This window comes from Quercus suber, unplaced genomic scaffold, assembly GCF_002906115.3.
Source record: "Quercus suber isolate HL8 unplaced genomic scaffold, Cork oak 2.0 scaffold_177, whole genome shotgun sequence".
Taxonomy (NCBI): Eukaryota; Viridiplantae; Streptophyta; class Magnoliopsida; order Fagales; family Fagaceae; genus Quercus; species Quercus suber.
This window is the reverse complement of record NW_027069637.1, coordinates 398,687-422,769: the sequence shown is the minus strand read 5'-3', so window position 1 is coordinate 422,769 and position 24,083 is coordinate 398,687. Positions and strand designations below refer to the sequence as shown.

Genomic DNA, 24,083 nt, shown 5'->3' with positions numbered 1-24,083 from the left:
TCATTATCATGCTTAGTTTCAGTGACAGAGTTTATAGACTAATCTGTGTGTGATTTTTTTTCCCATGTTTCTCTGTCTGCGTGTCTTTTGCTATGTGTTTGGGTTTTCTGTACCTTTGTTTTGTCTGTGAGGATTGTTAATTCATTTTGAGTGAACAATTTTTGTTTCTTCACTATTACTATTGCCTTTTGATATTATGTGTGTTAATGTTGTCTTGAGATCTTTGACTGCTCTATGATTGGTTTGAACATCTCATACTCATTAAAATATGTCTAATAGACATATTTCTTATGTTTTTAGCACACACTGTTTCATTACAGCTGTTTACTGTTTGTTGAAGTCTGTGGTTTGACTGAGCCTAATGTGTTTTTGATGGAGTTTATGTGCTCTTTGATCATTGATATCTTTCTCTGTGTTATGCAATAGTATGATCTATCTCTTTCAATGTATGTTTTAAGCTATATATGGCCTTAGTGTTGACTTGAGCGTATGTTCTTCTCTATACCACTAACATGTTACTGATGGTTGTGTTCATATATTATGCATTATTGTTATGGCCTTTTCTGCTTGTTTTTAGATGGCCCCCACACCTAAAAAGAAGAAGACTCCTACTAAAAAGGCTGACAAAAGATTGAAAATGGACCACAACCTGTTTAGGTCTGTTCAGCACTTTGAGAGATACAGAGATTTATTCATGAAGGGAACAATTATCCAGGAGAGGTTTGTGGGTTTAAATGACTTGAAGGATACCTTCATTCCAGAATGCTTTGAAGGCAGAGGATGGGATAAGTTGCTGGGTGACCTACCTGCAGTGTGTGAGCCCTTAATAAGGAAATTCTATGCAAATGTGAGCATAAAGGGGGATGAGCTGAACTGCTAGATCAGAGGTCATGAGTTCACCATAGATGCACATGACATTGATGAGGTTTTAGGACTTGAAGGATTAGAGGATCATGATTTCACCAACTACAAAGACAGGATGCTATTTATAGACACTGTCTAGACTCGGATTGGTGGTATTAAAGAGGGGAGATGTCTCAATACTAATGCCTTCCCTGTTGACATGAGGTGTCTGACCACCATCATGATGTTCAACTTGTATCCTATAAGAAAGATGACTACTCTTACTAATGCCAGAGCCATCTTCCTCATGGAGCACAAGGAGAAAACCTTCATTGACATCAGCTCTCACATATATGACACAATTGTTGATGAGACTAGAACCACCTCAAGGCCCAAGCTGATCTTTTCTAGTTTTCTCATGAGACTTTTCAGAGCAAAAGGGGTTGCAATCCCTCAAGATATCAGTCCCATGACTCCCCTATCAGCCATAAACAAATTAACCCTCACAAGGATACAAGTTCATCTTACAGGTGATGAAAAGGAGGGTGACCAAGGAGAAGGAGATCCTATGGAAATTGAAGCAGAGGTAGCAGGACAATCACTCACACCCAGAAGCAGAAGCAAGAGGAGCAAAGCTTCCACCTCATCAGCTGCACCTCCAGATGCATTTCAGATCATCTTCGAGAGGATTGATGGACTCAGAGAAGTTCAGAATGAGCATACTGACAGGATGGCAGCAATTCAGGATCAGCTCAACATACTTTTAGCCAAGTTTAACAGTCTTCACACATAGCAGTGACCCTTTGGCCATTCCGGTCAAAAAGGGGGGGGAATTTTTTTAAGGGGCAACTCTTAAGGAGGAGTGCCACTTTGAGAGGGAGCATGCCATAAACAGTGTTTATTCATTATGTTTCAGTTTTTATTTACTGTTTGTACTTGTTGCTTTTGTAAGCTTTTAAGATTTATGTACCCATGCTTTGTAGCTTTAGTACTTGTTGTTAAATATCATACATTTTCTTTAAGTACGTCACTCTTGTGCCCTTTGTTGGATTTTATATCCTTAATGCAATTTCCTAGCATTATTACATTGGTTGAGTGTTGGACACGCAAATGTTTCTTTGCAATTAAGCTTATTAGCTTGTATGTCCGAATGTTCATTCCATGTGTGAATGAGCATTATGATCACTTTTTATAGTAATTGTTCATTTTTGGTCAAGCCTTGGTGTATTACCTGTTTTCATTATGCTTGATCGCATTGTGCTTGCTCCATATGCTTTACAAGTTTTCTACATACAATGATCATAGTGTATTGTTGTGTTTCAGGAGATACTTGTTCTTATAGTTCAAGAGCTTCACAAATTTTAGAGTTAGGTGTGAGTGAGTTTTGATCAACTGTTCCCAACTCACGCGTTAAGTCTAGAGTTTGTTGCAAAGTTTTGTCATGGAATAGCCAAAGAGGCAGATTGTAAGGTTGAATTTAATCAACCATTGTATTGGCTTTATTCCGTACCAAATTTGCTTGTATTTTAGCAATTAGTAACCCTATATTTAGGTGGGAATCATGTAAGGGTAGTGAGTGAGAGAGTATGAAGAAATGCTCGAGATTGTGTAAGAATGCAGAGACTCGTGGCTAAGACTCGTAGGTGACTCACGACTGGAAAGCCGCCAAATGCAGCACACGAGTAAAGCGTACGAGAAGATGAACAGTTGCGCCAGCTGGAGCACTACAGGACAAAAAGTCCAGCTTGGCCGTTCTATTATCTCGCGGCTTGAACTCGCGACTCAGTCAAGTTGCGAGGACAAGCCGCCAGACCACCCTATTTAGGAAAAACTGACTCTTCGCATTCCCTTCTTACCCAAGTATAAATACCCCTTAAACCCATGAAATGTAGAGAGCTTCCAGAAAGAATTTTAAGAGAGAAACCCTAAAGAAAAACAAAATTGATTCATCCACAATCTTCACATAGAGACTTTTCAAATTTCTCTACTCTCATCCTCTCCATTATTACATCTTTAAGAGGTTCTTACCTAAATTCTTTTCTCACTATACCTACATCTGTGAGAAGGCTTTTTGGTGCTTTAGGTAGTTAAGAAGGGACCAATGGTTATTGGTTGATTCTATGGGTTATAGCGAAATCCGGTACGCTAGAAAAGACAAAGGTTCGGCGCAATCTCGTTGGAGCAAGAAGCTTGGAGGGCTTAGGTACCTAGGTAGATTAGGCTTGGAGGGTCTATTGTTGTTTATGTATCCCAACTTCATTTTTTAGTGGATTATTGATCGCTTGAAGGGCGGCAGAAAAGTTTTACGCCAAGGGCTTCTATTTCCTCTTCGATAACACATTGTTGTGTTGTCCTTGTGTTTAAATCTCTCTTCCCATAATCTTTATCATTTAATTTCTGTTGTGGATGTGATTTTAATTGGTTTGGATTGTTTATCAATTTTGGTATAAGCTTGTTATTATTTTTCGCACATACATTGTTTAATATAAAGCTTGAATTGGTATTTTATTATTTGGGGGTCTAAACATTCATAGTATTTTATACACTATTTGAACATTCAAGAACTATGATTGAGGACTTTCTACAACTGGGTCTTTTTTTTTTTTTTTGGTTAAATATTTTAGAATCTAGATTATTCAGATTTTGAACTTAATTTCTAGTACCTCGAAAGCAAAACCCTGCATGGAGGTCACCTTTGGACGTTTGGATTTGGCTGATTAGTTTTTAATTTTGGGTTTGTGTTCTTAAATCTGGGTTTGTGTTCTTGTTGTTCTTGCTCAAGACACTTTTAGATCTCAATTCATATGATTTAAAAAAAAAATTTATTTAGTTAAAATTAATAATTAATTTTTTTAATTTAGATGTTGACATGGCATTTTTTAATGCCAAAATAAAAATTTTTATTATTATTTTAATAGTTTCATCCGCCATCTAAGACTTTGCCATTAGGGCACTGACATAAAGGACTAAAACAGATGGCGTTTTTCTAAATAGAGACTAAAAGTAGTAAAAATAAAATTTATGGACCAAAGTGGGAATCGCCTGAAAATGTAGTGACAAAAATGTGGTTTTCACATATGCAAAGACCACTCAAACCACCATATTTTATAAATGAAATGCATGAGTATGAGTTTAAAAGTTTTTCAAAAACACATCAATTCAACCCAGATCTTCCAAAAACAAGTTTTTCAACCTTTTTGTCCCCAAAAACTCAAACATTAAACATATTTTGCATCAAAATCAAGGAACAAATAATGTTGGATGGCCAAAACAAATTCACACACACTATCATGTACTAAGTTTATTAAAGAATAACTTGTGTAGTGTGTGCAACTAGCAATAGCATGATATACATGTGAGGTGATATGTAGATAATAATCAATCACAATTTCTACAATATTCATTACATAAGTTTGAAGGAGACTATCACTTAAAGAGTTACATTATATAACTCCCACATCTCCTAGAACAAGCTTGCAACCATGTAATTTTTGTTTCCTCAAAATGTACACACCAATTTTATTTCATTGTGAAATTATTAGATTAGCCAAATAATGTACACATCAATTGTATTCCATTGTATCATCTTTATTATAGCCCAATAATGTACATACCAATTTTAGTATTAATCTGAGGCAACACTTTATGTTTTTTTTTTCTCGAGTACAAAATCTTATGATATGTACTAAGGTGTTCATAATTCGCTAGTAAACAATTTCTCATTAAGTTCTAATCCTAACAATCAAAAGCATGTGACTTTAAAATCAAGATCATGTGATCAAAAACTATAAACAACTCCCACACAACATGCACTCCATAGTTAAAACTAGCAAAGTGCAGTAAAATAAGCTCATTCAAGCTAAACAAGGTATACAAGCATGTTATGCATTTCTCATGATTGGCTAGTAAATAGTAGTGAGATAGTTATTTATGCATTTCTCATTAAGTTCTAATCCTAACAATCAAAAGCATGTGACTTTAAAATCAAGATCACGTGATCAAAAACTATAAACAACTCCCACACAACATGCACTCCATAGCTAAAACTAGCAAAGTGCATTAAAATAAGCTCATTCAAGCTAAACAAGGTATACAAGCATGTTATGTAAAGATAACATGGCCAACCTTGATTACAAATCCAAATACAAAACAGATTTTTCCTTCCTCCTTTTTTTTTTTTTTTTTTTTTTTAAGGAATAGCAAAAACAACCTATCATGAAATGCATGAATGTTATGCAATGTAAATCCTAAAAACACAAAAGAAAACAAGACAGCAAAAGAAGAATGGTCACAAAGAGTATTGAGATGAAGCACAAGAACTATGTCAAAAAAACTCAATTAGATTGAGCATCCAAAACCTTTTAGATGCAACTCTAGCATTGGAGTTATTATTCATATTCGAATGATGAGCAACTCCAAGATTGGTATAAAAGTTTAACGTCTTTACCAATTCACCAATAAGTACCATAGGATCTTATGCTTAAGGCACATGTACTTTTGGCTTATTTAATCATTTTGCAGCATGTAACTTGAAACAGTATGTGCGAATATGCCTAGCCTTTCCACAAAAATGACAAACCCACAAAGGTCTATCATACAACTTATCCTTAGGGAGGTTAGGATTCTTAGGCTTAGACTCTTTAAGATCAATCCTAATCTTCCTAAGAGGTGATGTAACTTCTACTGGTTTGACAATCTCACTCTTGGAGGGCTCAAAAGAAGAAACAAAGTTGTGGAAGAAGTTTCAGACTGAGATGCTATCTAAAAACCTAAACCAGTTTTGTCTAAGGAAGACTTCTGAACACTCAACATGTGATCAAGTTTAGAACTAGCCGACCTATTTGTTTGTTCTCTAGCAACAGATAACTCTAGTTCCAAGTACTTAACCTTATCAAGCAACAACATATTTTCAGTCTTCACCTTATCAATCAAAGTATTAGCATCAAGTAATTTCAACAACAAATTTTTCTTATCAAGTTCAATAGAAGTAATTTTCTTTAAACTTAAGTCAACATTCATTGCATCCTTTACAGCAACCTTGCAAAACTTATTAAAAACTTCATGCAAATCAGTACATTCAAAGAGTTCCCCATCATAAGAGTTCTCTTCAACCATAACACTTTCATCAGCTAATGCAGCAGCTGTGAAAGCAATGAATTTTCCATCCTCATCACTACCAGACTCATGATCAAAAACTTCATCATCACTAAGGGTTACAGCCATAACTTTACCCTTTAATCTCAAAAATGTAGGACATTTTGATTTCACATGACCATACCCTTGACAACCAAAACATTGTTGACCTAGAGAGTTACTAGAGGTTTGACCAACTTTCTCTTTTGATTTCTCAGAATTATTAACCTTTGTTGGTTCATTCCTCTTAAAGCTTCTAGGTTCAGCATTGTTTTTACCTTTTGCCCTAATGTTGTTGTTCCTAAGAAATTTTTTAAAGTTCTTGGCAAGATAAGCAATCTCTGTAGATGAGAGTTCATCATCAAATCTATTCCCATCAACATCATCAACTAACTTAAGAGCCATTGATTTGGATCTGTTTGTATTTGGTAGGTCTAACTCATAGGATTGGAGAGATCATACAAGCTCATCAACAGAGATGGAGTCCACATCCTTGCTTTCAGTAATGACAGTCACTTTGGGTCTAAAGTCCCTAGTTAAGGATCTAAATATCTTCCTAACAATCTTAGGTTGATCATAAATTTCACCTAAATTATAAGCAGAATTAACAATATCATTTAGTTTAGCATAAAATTCATCAAAACATTCATTATCAGACATTCTAATGCTTTCAAATCTAGTAGTTAACTGCTGCAATTTATTAATCTTAATTGCCTTTGTGCCTTCATGCACAGTTTGGAGAATATTCCATGCAGTATGAGCAACCTCAACATTTGAGATTCTCTTGAATTCCTCCATAAAAACGGCATTAAAAATAGCATTCATGGCTTTACTATTAAAAGCGGCTGCCTCTTTTTGAGAAGTTGAACACTCACTTACAGGAGTAGTCGGTTTCTCCCATCCATATTCAACGGAATTCCAAACTCTCTCATCAATAGATTTCAGGAATGCTTTCATCTTTACTTTCCAATAAGCATAGTTGTTCCCATCAAAGTAAGGTGGGATTACAAGAGAGTGACCGTGTTCCATAACAACAGGGGTCAAGGATCAATTCTTAGATCAAAAGATCTAAAAATACAAGAGCTAACCTACTCTAATACCACTTGTACATTTTTAGACCTCTTAACATAAGTTGTTTAGCCTAGTTATTTAGCCAAGTGATTACTTAGATAAATTATTTAGATCTAGGTTAACACAATAGAATCATATCATGTAAATAACGCGAAAATATAAAGAACACAACGATATGATAACTTAGGAAAATCAAACCATTAAAGAACCTGGGGAGGATTTAACCTAACTATCTTCAAGGTAAAACAAATCCACTATGAAAGAATTGAAGTTTTTACAATAGAACTTAATTAGACCACTAATATCCTATTGCTACCACATGTATAACTTACTGACACGACTACATGCAAACTCCGAATCCACAGACTACTTCTTTCCTTGATCCACTACAACCACAAATTCTCCTACTTATGACTTTGAAACTCCACTTAAAGGTTTCAAATCTTCTTTAAAGTTCTTTATGCAGTAACTGAAGAGATCACCAAGTTCTTTACATGAATCTTGATCTTGATAACCCTAAGTGTGTGTATGAAGGTAAACACCTCTAGATCTCACAAAAGATTCAACACATAACTCACATAAGACTTCTAAAACATAGCTAGGGTTTTTCTTTTTATACTTGGAGTAAAACACAAAACCCTACACGTCAAACGGGATTGGGTTGAATTGGAAATTCTGCAAAAGAATAAATTTGCACGTAATTCAATTGATCGAGTCTAATTTTAGATTGATTGAGCCTTGCAAAATTAGTCCAATAATTTCTGCAATCACTCAATTCCAATTTATAAATAAACACACTTTGAGCAAGCCTAAACCTAGACTCTATGTTTTGATCATGATTTGCCAACACAATACAAATTGAAATTCTAATACATTAGTTCCTAAAGTCTTAGAACCTAACAAACCTTTTTCACTAAAATGATAAATCTGTATCCTCCTAATTGGGAGGATAAAATTGATAAGGATTAAGACCACTTAGAATTCTTAGAGTAAATTTATCGTAAAGTTTTTAAAATTATATTAATTCATTATTGTAAAAAAAGAACGTTAAAATTATTGTAAAAAGGTCCGCCCTTAACCTATGATAAAATTATATTAGTTCATTATTGAAGAGAATTCTATTCACTTGATTTTTTTTTTTTAAGAAAAAATTATTTAAAAAAAAATGTCAATTGAATTATTTCAAAACAATTTACTATATATATCATTTAAAATTGATTTTTTTTTTAAGTTGATATCATTTTATTATTCTTTTTGAGAAACAAACTAATTGCTAAACACACACACACTTTTAAAATTGATTTTTTTCGAAGTTGATATCATTGCTAACAAAATAAAGCATACAAGAAAAAATTATTATTATTATGGTTGGTTATAAAGTTGGTCTTTATCATTTGCATCATGTCTTATTAATTTGATCTCTAACCTTCCAATTGTGTCAATTTGGTTCCTAATATTTTCAGTGTACTTACTTAGTTTGTTATTTGATTTCTAAAAATCTTTAGTCATTACAAAATGAATCAATCATTCATTTGTATGCATTTATGTAAAAGTTTCAATTGTTTTCTTAAGACCATTGTATTTAAATGACGTTAATTATATATATTTGAATGTCGTTATCCAAAACATGTTAAAAAGTTTATGTTTTTTTAATAAAAAAAAAATAATAATCATTATATTGTCAATTGAGTTTGATTTGTGCACCGTAATACTTACAACAAACAATTAAACTAATAATATCTTAATTTATTTTTAAAAAACAGGTCAAGTCAAATTATGGGTCAACCCATTTTTGTTTCATGTCAAAAAATTTGGGCTGGGTAGGATACTTTTGGGGTGAATTTTGACCCATTTTGACGCATGTCTGCACATGCACAATTGAAAGGCTAGGACCAAATTGAGTTAGAATGCGCCTTTGCTCCTACACAAACGCAATGCAAATCTATATATATTTAAAAGTTGAAGCGTAACATTTATTGTTGCTACGCTTTAGTTGAGCCACATTATCGTCATGTCACATAGTTTTTTTCTTTTTCCTTTTTTTTTTTTTTGGTTTCCACTTCACATATTCTCTTTAATCAATCCCATTTTCTCTATCTCAACTCATTATCTTCCCATCAAACAAACGGCTAATGTTTATACTATTATTAACTTTCCCATTGAATCCAGATTACTTTCATTTCAACAATCAATCCTTCTCTCTCTCTCTCTCTCTCTCTCTCTCTCCTTATCAAAAAAATGGCTTTTCTCCCCATCAAAACATTCAATTTCCTCCCTTTGAATTTAAAACCACTGATTTAATTTTTTATATATAGATTTTGAAAGTGTATTTGAGGTCACCAAATTACAACTAGAATTGGAAAGTCTATTTGAGATCAATTTTCCCTTGAACTTCCTTGCTTTTTTGCTGCAATTTGTATGGTTTGTAGTTTATATTGCTTTCTTTCCACCCCATAAGTCACCAAATTATAACTAGAATTGGAAAGTCTATTTGAGGTCAGTTTCTTTTTTTCTTCCCTTCAACTTCTTTGCTTTTCTATTGCAATTTTTATGGTTTGCAGTTTGTATTGAATTTTCTAAATACCATGTTTCTTTTTTTCTCTTTTCCAATTTTCAATTGATAGTCTATTTCTTTGTATTCATGTTCACAATTTTTCTTTACATAATCGCGTTTTACCCATTAAATTTTTTTGTATCTAAAGAATTGGAATGCATCTTTTTGTTTGAGTACATGACCATTTTCGTCCCATTTGTTTATTTTATTTTTTGAATGGCTTTGTAATTTTTTTTAATTAAATACTACATAACTTCATGCTAATTTTCTTTTAATCTCATCTAAATTTATGCTAATTTTTAACTTATTAGGATAACTTGGAAGAGGAAACAAAATATTATGATTGATAGGTATGGACCATATGATCCTCTTTTTCTTTGTATTTGGGATTATAACTTAGCTTTATATTGTTATTTTCATTGTTTTTTCGAAAAATTACAATGTAAAGGTTTGTACTGGATTTTCTTTTCCAAAGTTGTAAATACCATATTTCCTTTTTTCCTTTTTCCTTTTTATTTTTATTTTATTTTCAATTTATAGTCTATTTCTTTGTATTCATGTTTACAGTTTTTCTTTACATAATTGCATTTTACCCATTAAAACTATTTGTGTCTAATAATTGGAATGCATTTTATTGATTTAGTACATGATCATTTGCCTCCCATTTGTTTATTTTATTTTCTAAATGGCTTTGTAATTTTTAAATTAAATACTACATAAATTCTTGCTAATGTTCTTTTAATCTCATCTAAATCTATAATAATTTATAACTTCTTAGTTCTTAGGATAACTTGGAAGAGAGGAAACAAAATATTATGATCGATAGGTATGGACTGTATGGTGTTCCTCATTTTCTTTGTATTTGGGATTATAATTTAGCTTTATATGGTTATTTTCATATTTTTTGACAAATTATGATGAAAATTACATTATCATAAGTCAGACATACAAAAGTTTATATATATATATATATATATAAAGATCTAATCTCTAATTCTTACCATTTATCTTCTCAAAATAAAAGATCTTACAATTTAAAATTTTTAAGGAAATAACTATTGGATGCTTACAATGTTTAACTATTGCTTCCATTTTATGACTGGGGACATGCATGCAATATTGATTTATGTTTTCCATGGTAATACTAATGTTCATTACTTTGGAATTAAAAAATTCTCTCAATTGAAGCATATACCTCAGTATGATCTCATTCTTAAGAAATCCTACAACTTAATTCAATCATGCTAAGCAATATATATAAACAAATAGAATGATTTTGTACAGTCCAACACGAATTAAATCATATTACCTTAGTTAGCTTAAATAATATGCACTTAAATATTCACTATTAGCTCTTTTAGGAGAAATTATAAGATCCACATGGTGGACAAGTGATGTGGTCCACCATTTCACTAAAAAACTGCCACTTGTTTAAAATTGTTAGTTAGAAAATTTTTTTAAACAGAAATTAATTACTGACTCAGCAATTTTAAACAAGTTGAAGTTTTTTAGTGGAATGGTAGACAAATAACGTGGTCTATCAAAAGGACTCTATAATTTCTCCTCTTTTAGATACGTAACCAATTTTTTTCCCCTAAAGTGGGTAAATTTTCCTCTTAAATTATTCCTAAGAGGCATTTTTTTTTTGGTAACTAAAAAATCCTTTTTTTTAGGGGAGTGGGGTGGAAGTAACCTAAAAGGCAAGAGTTAAAAATTAATTTCTACGTACAATTTCCTTTCTAGTATAATTGGGGGAAAAAGTCATTCCTTGCCTATATATTTCTTCTAAAAAAAATCTCATTTATGAAGGAAAGTCTCAAATTTTTCGTAAACTTATATGGTAGCCCAAAAGTCCCTTATTCAAACTTATTGCTATGTTACCACATTGGATTTGATGAGTTTTTTTTATAAGAACATATATATCATCACATTAACTATGCAATTTACCAGTTATAAATACATTTTTCAATTACCAAAACATACAAAGTCTCTTCCTCTTCCCTAACCTTCCCCTCCCTAAATACTTTTGTATTGTATATACCTTTTCCCCTTCCCCTACATAACGTTTATATTTATATATGTTCTCTTTTAATCTCTCTTAGAACCAATAAGCATAGTATTTGTGATGGAAATTTTTTTAATTATCACTACATGTTTGTTTTTTATATCTACTATCAAAGGTAACCTCTCTCTCTCTCTCTCTCTCTCTCTCTCTCATATTTCAATTTCTCTACAATCTTAATCTTCTATTTGTTAAAATTTAGAAATTGTGTTTGACTTCATCTTGCTAGGTTCTTTTTAATGATCATCGGTTTATTTGCTGTGAGTTGGCCTAAAGTTGAAGACCTAGGAGATATTAAACAAGATATAGTTGCTACATGAAAATAATAGAAATCAAGAGTATTAATATGTACAAAAACAAATATAAACAATTATATCGTAAATACGTTTGCTTTCCCCTACCCCTTTTATGTTATTTATTGATTGACTAAGGTCAACTACACATTTAGCTTCCGTAGCGTATGTTTAGTAACTGTTTTTTCCCCTTATTTTTTGTTTTCAAAAACAATTTTCTATTTTTGAAACTAAAAAACTTGTTTGGCATCATAAAATGGATAAAAAACAAAAGCTAGTCTCAAAACTCAATTTGTGAATGAAACTGAAAGCATGCAAATGACTATTTTTAGTTTCTAGTTTTCAAAAGTTAAGGATAACACACATTTGATTTAATGAATCTGTCTCATTTAATTAATTAGCATTAGAGTTCAAACCCTAGTAACAACACATTTTAGTATTTTTATTTTTTTTTCTTCAAAAAACAATTTTTTTTTTTAATTTCAACGAACCAAACATTTTTTTTATTTCGAAAATACAAGAAAATTGTTTTTTCTTTATATTCCCAAAAACAAGTTTTTGAAAATAGAAAACAAAAATTATTACCAAACATAACCCTAGTTTTCACATTTTTCAAATTGTATGGAAAGGAAAAAATAGAAATCAGTATACATTTTGGGGAGAAAATTTTTTGTAATAGTTGATTCTCATATATGAGTTTAGTGATTATGAAAATATAAATTGTTATAACTTTGTTTAATATTTCTTATGTGATAAAGTGGAAACAAAGTTTGAATAAATTTCTCATTAACTTCTCAAAAAACACAAAATAATGTTAGCTTTCAGATGAAACCTTCAAGAGTAGATTCCAGTTAGCTCAACTGGTAAAGTCTATGATGGTTAAATAGGAGATTTGGGATTCAATCCCAGCCTACACCAAAACTAATTAGTGTCTTAGTCTGATGATAAAGAGTTATCATCAAGAGCGGACGCCATAAATTAAAAACTCTCTCAAAAAAAAAAAAAAAAAAAACCTTCAAGATTCATTTTTTTATGTTCTAATAAAAATTATATATTTTCCATTTTTTAATTGTGTTTTGTTTTGATGCATATCTCACTATATTATAACGTATTACAAATATTGTCATATATAATAATTGAAAGTAAAATGCAACATGTTTCCTTGCCATAAAAAAATTATATTTATACAAAAAATCCAGATATAGACTTCATTACTTGCATAAAATATATTATATATATTACAATTTAATCACATTATTGTGTGATGAGTTTAGGAATATTACTTATAATTCTCAACTACTATTCTCATTCTTTACTTGGCAAAAAAGAATATGACGTCTAATTTTCCTGTGCATTGTGCGGATTTGCGACTAGTTCGTAATAGAATCGGAGAGAGAGAGAGAGAGAGAGAGAGAGAGAGAGAGAGAGAGATGTCCTAAAGATATGGAATGCACAAAACTCAATGTTCAGGTTCCTTTTCCTCTTCACTCATATATATTCCATATACCCCATCAATTTATTTATTTATTTGTTTTAGTTTCTGGGAAAATGATGAAGATGGCAATGGCCGGAATGCTCTTTTAGTGACTAATAATGTGCCCACTTTGGGAGGTACCACCATTGACTGGTCCAAATGGAAGCTCAAGTATGAGTTTTTCTTTTTCTTTTTCAAATTCTAACCAAAACCCATGTTGTAATTCAAAGAGATTAGTAAGTAAATTATATATATATATATATATATTCTTTTTTGGTTATAGGATCATTGTGATAGTTGGCCAAAACGAGCTTTTACCCCTTTCTCACAAACTTTCTAGCAAAATGCCCCATGTTTGAAATTATTTAGGGAAATGCCCCTGTTTTGAAACTCGATTTTTAGAAAATCGAGTTTCAAATGTGAAAGTTCAATATGTGTCTAAAACACCCTTGAACATTTAGACTTCCAATTACAAAAAAAAAAAATTAAGCTTATAATCAAACAATTAATGTGCGGAACATGAACATAAGCCAAATACAGAATTGATAAACAATCTAAACAAATTATAATCACATCCACAACAGAAAATAAAAGGCAAAGATAAAGAAAGAGAGATGCAAATACAAGGGCAACACACGATGTGTTATCAAAGAGGAAACCGAAGCCCTCAGCGTAAAACCTCTCCGCAGCCCTCCAAGCGGTAAATAATCCACTAAAGAATGTAGTTGGGATACATGAACAGCAGAAGACCCTCCAAGCCTAATCTACCCAGTGTACCTAAGCCCTCCAATCTTCTTGCTCCAAAGAAGTTGCGTCGAACCTATTTCTTCTTTAGCTTACCGAATTTCGCTATACACCATAGCATCAACCAATAGTCATTAATCCCTTCCAAACTGCTTCCCTTAGCACCAAATGTACCTTCTCACAGACGTGGGTGTGATGAGAAAAGGATTTGGTCAATAGCCTCTCAAGGATGTATCAATGGAGAGGAAGAGAGTAGAGGAATTTGTAGAGTCTCTTAATGAAGATTGGGGATAAGGCAATCTTATTTTTCTCTAGGGTTTCTCTCACAAAATTCTCTCTGGAAGCTCTCTTGATTTCGTGGGTATAAGGGTCTATATATAGTAGTGTGTGTTTGGAATACGAAAAGTCAGTTTTTGCCAAACAGGGTAAGTTGACGGCTTGGTCTCGTGTCTTGTCCAAGTCGCAAGTTCAAGTCGCGAGGTAATGGCCTAGCCAGCCTGGGACTTTTGTCTTGTAGTGCGACAGCTGGCGTGACCCTTCACCTTCCCGCATGCTTCTCACGTGCACATCATTTGGCAGCTTGCAAGCCACAAGTCCTAGTTGCGAGTCTCTGCTTCTTTACACAAAGATGAGCAATTCTCCACACTCTCTTCACACACTACCCTTACATGAATCCCACCTAAATACAGAGTTACTAAGTGCTAAATTACAACCCTTCACCTTCCCGTATGCTTCTTACGTGCACAGCATTTAGCGGCTTGCAAACCGCGAGTCCTAGTTGCGAGTCTCTGCTTCTTTACACAAAGATGAGCAATTCTTCACACTCTCTTCACACACTACCCTTACATGAATCCCACCTAAATACAGGATTACTAAGTGCTAAATTACAAGCAAATTGGCACAGAATAAAACCAACAAGATGGTTGATAAATTTCAACCTTACAAAATGTAAAACTCGATTTTTGATGGTTGATAAATTTCAACCTTACAAAATGTAAAACTCGATTTTTGAAAAATCAAGTTATAGCGAACGTGGACTTAGAAAAAAAAAAATATATATATATATATATATATATAGATATATATATATTATGGAACTCAAGTTCCATGCAAAGTACTCGAGTTCATGGAACTCGAGTTCCACTTGAATTTTTCAAGGAACTCGAGTTCCATGAACTCAAGTTCTTTGCATGGAACTCAAGTTCCCTAAACTCGAGTTTCAAAAATTTTTTTTTTATAAATTTTTAGTTCGCTATAACTCAATTGTCCAAAAATCGAGTTTTAAATTAAAACTCGATTTTTAAAAAATTGAGTTTCAAAACAAGGGCATTTTCCTAATTAATTCGAAAAATAGAGCATTTTGCTAGAAAGTTTGTGAAAAATGGGCAAATGCCCATTTTGGCCTGTGATAGTTGCATTGACACTTCTTACAAGTTCGCAAAGTACAACTATAGTATTACCACTTCAAATTTTATGGTAAGCATAATTATAATTTTTTTGAAAAAAAAAACACATTTAATTAATGTTTCAAAGTGTAATTTATGTTTAACATTCAGTTTGGTAGGTCTCAAGTTCAAATCCTAGCCATCGAATGAATAGATATGTGCATTTTTTTAAGGTAATCAAAAAATGGGTATTGATTTATTTTCTCTTTTTATTGAATTAGGTGGAGACTTTGAAATGTGGGTTATCACTTTTAGCCTTGGCAAGAATATGGAGAAGTGAAGGTGTTACTGAAAGATACAAGTATTCCTTGTTTGTTTTTTATCTAAGTTTTCATAAAACTTGTGATTTAATGCTCTCATGAAGTTGGAATTATCGTTTAGCAAAACATAAGTTGAAATTATGAATTATCATATTCAAGAGAAATGATTTTGTACACTTGATGTACTTCACATAATGGTGGGTACCATCTGTAGGACCCACATATAGAGCTTACTCTAACACCCAGAAAGTATCATATACACCCAGCTATATAAGACCTATGTAAAACTGATGTAGGACCCACATGTCAGTCTCATATAGGTTGTATGTGCCGGCGAATACAGGATTTTCGCCATAAGAGGAAGACATGTTACAGAAAATGGTTTCGCCATATCTAAGTAGAATGCACATTTTTGTTTCATCCCAGTTATTAAACTGTGTTTTTATTTTTAGTTCACGTTCTTATTCCAATCATATCTATTTATTATTGTTTCTTGTTCTACCTTTGAACTAGGTTGAGTACAACATTGGATGAAGTTATTGTATACCCCATTCCTGCATTACTTTACCTAGTCAAAAATCTGCTCCAGGTTAGTTTTGGTTATCATGTTTTTATTTTTGGTAGTCACAATTCCATTGGTATTCTTGCTTATTGAAATTTGATTAATGCATTTTCTTCGCTTTTATGTTGCAGTGCTACATCGTTGAGCATGTGGAAGCCCCGGGTTATCAAATACTGAAGAATCTGAATGTTATCAGTACTGGCGTTTTGTATAGAATTATACTTAAGAAGAAGTGAGTCCTTACCATCATTTACATTGGATTTTTTTCATTTCATAATGAAAAATGTTTGCAAAAGCCCCTTAATAAATACAATAAAAATGGAAGAGTCATAAAAACTCATTTGGTTTACACGTCATCTAGTTGATACTCATAGAAATCTTGGGAATGTGAAAAGCATCCATGAGCATGAACATATGTGCTAATTCAGCATCTCTTGGGCTACGTGTCTGAGTATGGAGAGTGAAAGATTAATTAAGGAAAAAAGCTAATTTAAACAAACTAAAAATTTAAGCCAAACCAATTAGGACTGCAAATTTTTTATTGAGCTTTGCGTTCCAATTATGTATTCTTTCAGGTTAAGCTATATTTAATGGGCGGCTTTAATTTTACTATGTTTTGGGTGCAGCATATCTCAGATGAAGCCGAGGTAAGGTTTTGCTCACACAACTATATTGTTTGTATTTTTCTTCTTTCAACTTATTGTCTGTGCCTCAGAAAATGACATTGTTTTTGCAGTTCTGATGTTTTCCAAACTCCTGTTCAAGGTTGGGTGATGGCCATTGTGAGTTGACCAAAATTTTAGACACTCTTAATACAACAATGAAGAAAAAAAAAGGAAAACATTTTATATCTTAAGGTTCTTGTTATCATAATGCGGGTGATTTCTTTGTAGGTCATGGCACTCCTAAGTGGTTTAGCAGGAGTGTACACTGAGGTTAGTTTTTTAAGTACACAGTTTGCACTTTGCACTCTAGTTCTTCAGAACTACAATTCACGTCTGTCATTTAGTAATTTACCGTTTGAATCCTAACCCAACATAACTTGATCAATGATTGGATTGAATTTTGTTAATTGATAGATTTTGTTAGACTGATTGAAGTTTTTTAGTGATCCACTGAGTTAAAAAATGTCTCTANCTTGGTGAACTCATCCAAGGAATTGATTAAACTTTTTTTATTTTTTTATTTTGGAGTAAACCGTTAAGTCACTTTTATTAATGTATATTGCGAAAATCATCACATATAAGCTTTGCTAGAGAAGAGGGGATTCCTCCAACTGCACCATATCAGTAACATTGGATTAAGTAGGCTAATAAAAAGGAGCTTTGCTTTGTTCGACTTTAAATCTTAGTAGTATTATGTTCGAGTGATGCATGGCTTTACTCAAAATTATAAGTAAATATATCAAAAATAGATTAAAAATTGCTAATTGATACTGTAATAGGGTTTATTAAATATATTAAAATGTGTATATATTACCCATTTTAAAATTAATATGACTTTGTCACATGACCCATTAAGGTGCAAGTATAGTGTGTGATAACTCTTTGCATAATGGCAAAGAAAATTAAAGAAAATCTTGTTACACGCTCTCTTAGAAAACACGATTATAACTAATATGATAGTGTGTGATAATCATTATGCAAAAAATGTATACATCCTATCTCTCCCATCTCTCGCTGTGGTAAGTTGTTTGAAACGCCATCCCTCAAATATCAGTTGAGGTATAAGACTACAAGGGTCTTAATGAAATCCTCCCCTCCTAATAAATGGTTGAAGGTGAATTTTGATGTTACCAAACTTGAGGGAGTTTTTGTTACATAAGCAATATTCTCAAAGCTTATACTGGTAAATGCAAGTATTATGGCAGTGTTTGAAATGCAAAGTTTTGGGACACAACTATACCATCTTTGAAGCCAATTCTAAATTCCTATTCAAAGCGATCTTGAACCCAGAACTCGACTCCAGTGGAAATTACATTAGCAAATATAGATTATCTTTTGGATATTAACAAAATATCATGCTTACATTCTTTTTGGGCTTTTGATTTTGTTCCAAGGTAAACCAACTTTCTTTCTTGTCCATAACTTAGCAAATTGGGCTTCTATTTGTAAGGCTTGTGGGCCTATTGCCAATTCTAGCTATGGCATGGTGCTAGATTCTGTGGCTTTGTGGGGATTTTTTTTTTTTTTTTTTTTTTGTGGGGTTGTATATATAATTTAGTTACTTGCCCAAAAACAAAAAATAAAATAAAATGTTCCTTTCAGGATTAATAATAAAGGATTAATTTGAAAAATGCAATACAATTGGATTGGTTCAATTAGCTGGCTCGCTTGTGACATTCAATCTAAATTGTAATGAAAAAAAAAAAAAAAAACATTTTGAGTTGGCAATAGTTATATGCATTTAATTCCATTTTGGCTTATGCGAATCCAATCACATCAAAGTCACGTTGTGTTGTGGTGCTTTCTGTCAATCTGATCATCCAAGTGGATGGCACATCAATCGTCATAATACATGAGAAATTTCCATCTTCACTTGAACACTTTACCCAAACAAATCAAAATAAATTCACATATTCCCCAATTATGTAATGTAATCAAGCTTTTACCTTTTGCCTCTCCTATGAATATTTCTTAAATTTTATTAGGTTATTCCTTTTCACTTTCAGGTAAGAGATAAGGTCTTAACCTATTAATAATGCAAAATATTTCCTTTTTTTTTTTTTTTTTGGTTGGGAATCAAAAACAATTCTTTTTTATAAGAGATCCATGTAATGTCAATGAACTATAAGATTATTGACAAATGCAAAACAATTATAAAGACTGAAATGTTTTATTAAAAATTGTTGTTGTTTCTTGTGATAAGATTCTCATATAGGAAATTAGTGGTATAAATATTATTTTTCTTATTTTAGACATTTTTACTCAATTGGATGGGAGAGAATATAAAGTGGCTTTTTATTTTTTATTAATTTTTTATTTTTTATTTTTTTATTCTGAGATAGGATTCTACTCTAACATTTATTTAAAATATTTAGCATTTATGTCATCGATAAGTTTATAGATAAAAAAAATTTCTACGACTTTTTTCAACCATTACAATGATTTATGAGTAATAGATAATAAAGTAATTTTAAAAGTGAGTCCATATAAAAAGTCTAATAACAACTTTTCAGTCCATACAAGTTATGAAAAAAAACTTGTGTCGGTACAATTACTCTTATGTTATTTTATCTTTCAAGTGTAAAAATAATAATAATAAAAAAAAAAAAAAGGGAGTAATGCCAAAGTTGGGAAAATGATTTACCTTTTTGCTTCTTTTTCCCTCCACTTTCTAAGAAAGGACCAAAGAAGCACTGAGAAAAAGAATGTGCTTTTTTTTCACAAAGTTATTCAACGTTGTCCCTATGCTACTTTGAATAGATAGAACGAATGAAATATGAAAGATCTATGAACAATGAACATGGGTTAGAAAGAATCCTCTTTAATGGGCCACCAGAGAATTGCGAATTGCGATTGTGTGCCTAACTATCGAGACGTGTCATATCCAAACTCAGGAGTGCCTATTAATTTTCTAACTAGTATTCCTCGTGTCTTAACCCCTATCACCCAAATGCCATGCGTGATTTTAAAATACTTATTATAAATATTAGTGTATTATGAAATCTTTACATACAATCAAGGGACTTGTAACTCAACTGGTTAGTATTTTCTAGTATTTCAAACAGAAATATCTAATATTCAAAAAACTAACAGCTTATTGGGTTGGAATTTTTTAGCGTTTTCAATGGAGATATCAAGAATTCAAATCCTCACCTCAAACTATCAATGTATCCAAAAAGTCTTTTCACATGCAATCGCATAATATGTGTTCAAAAGCTTTTCTGTTTTTTCAATTACAAAATATACTAATATTTTTAAAGTGTAGCTTGCATGAAATTATAGATCACATATAAAATAGATGTTCTAATTTGAGAGAATTTTAGAATTTTTTTACTTTTAATATATGTATACAAGGGTGGTCTACAGGTCAAGTCAGATTAGGTTTGTGTCATCTTCACACTTGAGCTGACCACATCAAGATATAAATTTTTGGATTTGTTGTTGATTAGAATGGTTGAAATCAAACTCAGGTTGCTTTAGGATGGTCGATCAGATTTCGTCAAGTGTCATCTCCAACAAATTTTTAAAAAAAAAATATCATGAAACTAGAAGAAGAAGAAAAAAAAATTTCAAAGCCCAGTAGATTCCACACAATTCCTACAAATTAATCACAAAAATCAACACAATGCTAAAATTTCAACAAATATTCAAATACAAACAATATATGTTGTTCGAATCTTGCCAAGGATGCAGTTATATATGAAGATTAACCCTAAGCTAATTAAAGATTAACTCTAAGATGTGCAATACAAGTACTTGTATACCACATTACAAGATGCATTGAATTGAACCTAAACTAATATTTCTAACATCAACAAAAAAAAGAATAGGAATCGAAGAAGCCACAACTCAATAATATTAATCTATGAAAGAATAACACCTCCAATTCACAAACCTATCACTATCTGCATCTCTTTCTCTAGGCTTATAATTATGCTGCTATATATTTTATCCATTCATGGATCCCACATGTCAAAAAAAAAATTGAAAATATCATTCTCTCCTAGCCACCTTAGACACGCCACAATTAGCCTACAAGACTATACTTTCATAATTGGCTATTGGGAATGACTTTGCTTCACACAGCAATTCTGGTCCATCCACTAGGAGACATGAGGACCTCTAATTTGTAAAGATGTCAATAAGATTGGTTCCTAGTTACTATCAAGAACAAACATGGACCAACATGCTGACATCTTGTTCTTTCTAATTGACCACTTCATAGTTCATAGCCTCTGCATATTCTCTCTAAGAAACTCTATGATTTTACAATCGTTCTTCGTATAAGGAAACAATTAAACATGGTGTTCCTTCTGTGGAATTCATTGTAATAATCCTGTTTTTGATTATATCTATGCTCTTTTTTTATCAATATAAAAATTATGGTTTCGGTAAGTTTAGTCTTTTGAGGAAAATATATTTCTTGTCAACCAAATCATTCAACATTTGTGTATTATCATCCTTTATTGGAAAGAAAGAAAAAAAAATAGCTTCAATTGCTTTAAAACCTATTATTAGATACTATAACCCATATCATATTTTTGGATTTGTTTAATTCTGCTGATTGAGAGGTTTTTGATGGACCTATACGTGTGAGTTTAATGTAATAAAGAATTAAAGACTACTATATTTGAAAATGGTTACACAAGGGAAAAGAAAAAACAATGTAAATAAACAAAAGTCCATAAATAGGACCATCAGCACCAGATTCAGTTTGACGAAATTTTCAGAACTAATTAATAAGGTCTTATCTCTAAGAATGAAGAAAGCAACATGTATTTGTAAATTTCAGAACTAATTAATAAGGCCTTATCCCTATTTGTAAACTTCAAACTATATTGAAAGGTTGATGGACCTATTCAAATAAGAATAAATGGATAGTGTAGTAATAAAGTCATATGTTTGAATGGTTCCACATATGGGAAAAGAAAAAAAGTACATAAACAAATAGGACCAACCCAAATTCAATTGAAAATTTTCAACAATAATAAAGACTTATGACTTTTATCTCTAAGAATGAACATAAATTATGGGGACTATTTGTAAATTCTAAACTATATTTAATAATTCTAAACTTTAGAGTTGTATTTCAAGACGGAACTAAAATGTTAAGACTAAGTGTGCGTTTGAATACCGCTTATTTTGCTAAAAACTGAAAACAATAAAATATATATATATATATATATATATATTTCGGTTACTGTTCACATGTACACTGTTCATGTTCCATGAACAGTGCACCAAAAGCTGGATCCCCAAAAAAAAAACCAAAAATGCTGAAACGCTAAACACATCAGCTATCCAAACGAAGCTTAAGTCCAAATGGTATTAATAGTTTGTGCTTGTAACATATTTTCTGCATTTTTAAATGTTTATTTCATTGTAAAATCTTGGTTGATCGACAAATGTTTGTAAAATGTCTTACCAAAAGAAAATTTTAGTAAAATATTTTCAAAAATATTTTCCAATTTGACAAAGTTATATAATGATTTCTCTTTTATCATCCATCACTCTAAGATATCAATGGATTTTTGGTAAATATGCGATTTGTATCTATATCTTTTATTCAACAATAAAAAAATTTATTAGTTGAAGAATCTGGAGTACCCAACTTGATTAAGATAGTAACTACAAATGAAATAAAACATAAAACTGTTTGTGGTTGAAAAGTTTCAACCACCCCGTACATTATTATGAGAGATTCAAAATACGGAATTTAATCACAAATTTAAATTTTGTGTTGAGGAATAGTCTAAACATAGAGCATTTAGATCCCCTAATTTTTTTTAGTTTTTTTTAAATAGAGCATTTAGTTATCTTGCTACTATTTGCAATGTCTGTTTTATGTATACTTTTATGGACAAATATTTTAATAGTATGAACTGCAATTAGCATTTTTTTTTTTTTAATTAATAAAACTGTAATAGCACTTATATGGGCTAATAATAATATGCTCCTCTGTGGTGAATATGTATATATTAAAAAGAGAAAGCCACTATCTTCTATCTCCACCATCATATTATTTATGTCAACAATGTTCTCTACCATCACTTACCTATCATTGACCTCACCTTCATCATCACAATTCACAAGCCACTATGATTACAATTTGTGTCAGTATTTACTTTATATAAAATAGCGTAGTCATTAATAATGTTGTTAGTTTTAAAATTGGCAAATTCAATCGCATCAAAAAAAAAAAAAAGAGTTGGCAAATTCAATGATAATGTAAACCGTCAAATGTTTCTATAATCAGTTCATTCTAGTTCACTGAAGTTGAAGGCCATTTGTACATGAAGCAGCTTAAGAAAAACACAAGTCTATGAAGATTCAACTGTTCATAAATTAACCAAAATGTTGAAAGCTAAAAATTACTTCAATTGATCAGGGAGTGTGATGGTTAGCTGTTTATAATGGCCATATACCATTTATGATGTTTGATAGGTGAGAAAATGAGAAAGAAAACTCAAGAAAAACATAAATATGAAGGGAGTGTGATGCCACACTACCTTTCCATTGGCCCACATCAAACATTGTTTTACAAAATTCCTTCCAAATAATATAAAACATAGCCAAATTACCAATAAATTTGGAGCACAACAAATTGCACAAATGTGTGAGGTGGCAAATTAGTAATGGCAAATAATAAAGAAATGTCAATAATAGATCCGTCTGAGAATAATAATAATTAGTGACCAATTTAACAAGTGTAAAATTTGTTACTGTATAAACTGTTTTGTCTGTAACATTGCCCGTCAAATAATTGAGACGCCAAAATTAGACACATGTGGCATCCTCTTATAGGGTAGACCACAAGGAGCAATTGTTTTTATTCTACCTCTGGGGGGACATTTTGAAGACATGTAGCATTAGGATTGGGTCCTACTACTTAGAACAAAGACAAAATAATGCTACTTTGTTCTCTACCCACATTATAGCCATAGAAATATAGAATATTTAACTTTCACGAAGAGTTT

General features: G+C 31.7%; 1 long non-coding RNA gene across 1 annotated transcript; it reads left to right on the top strand.

Moving 5' to 3' along the window:
* Nucleotides 1-16,390: 16,390 nt before the first annotated feature.
* Nucleotides 16,391-17,377, top strand: LOC111988788 (uncharacterized). The gene is made up of 5 exons (XR_010630774.1): nt 16,391-16,468; nt 16,573-16,673; nt 17,017-17,088; nt 17,178-17,223; nt 17,335-17,377. It is a non-coding gene; the product is annotated as an uncharacterized LOC111988788 (long non-coding RNA).
* The last annotated feature ends 6,706 nt before the right edge of the window (nt 17,378-24,083 follow it).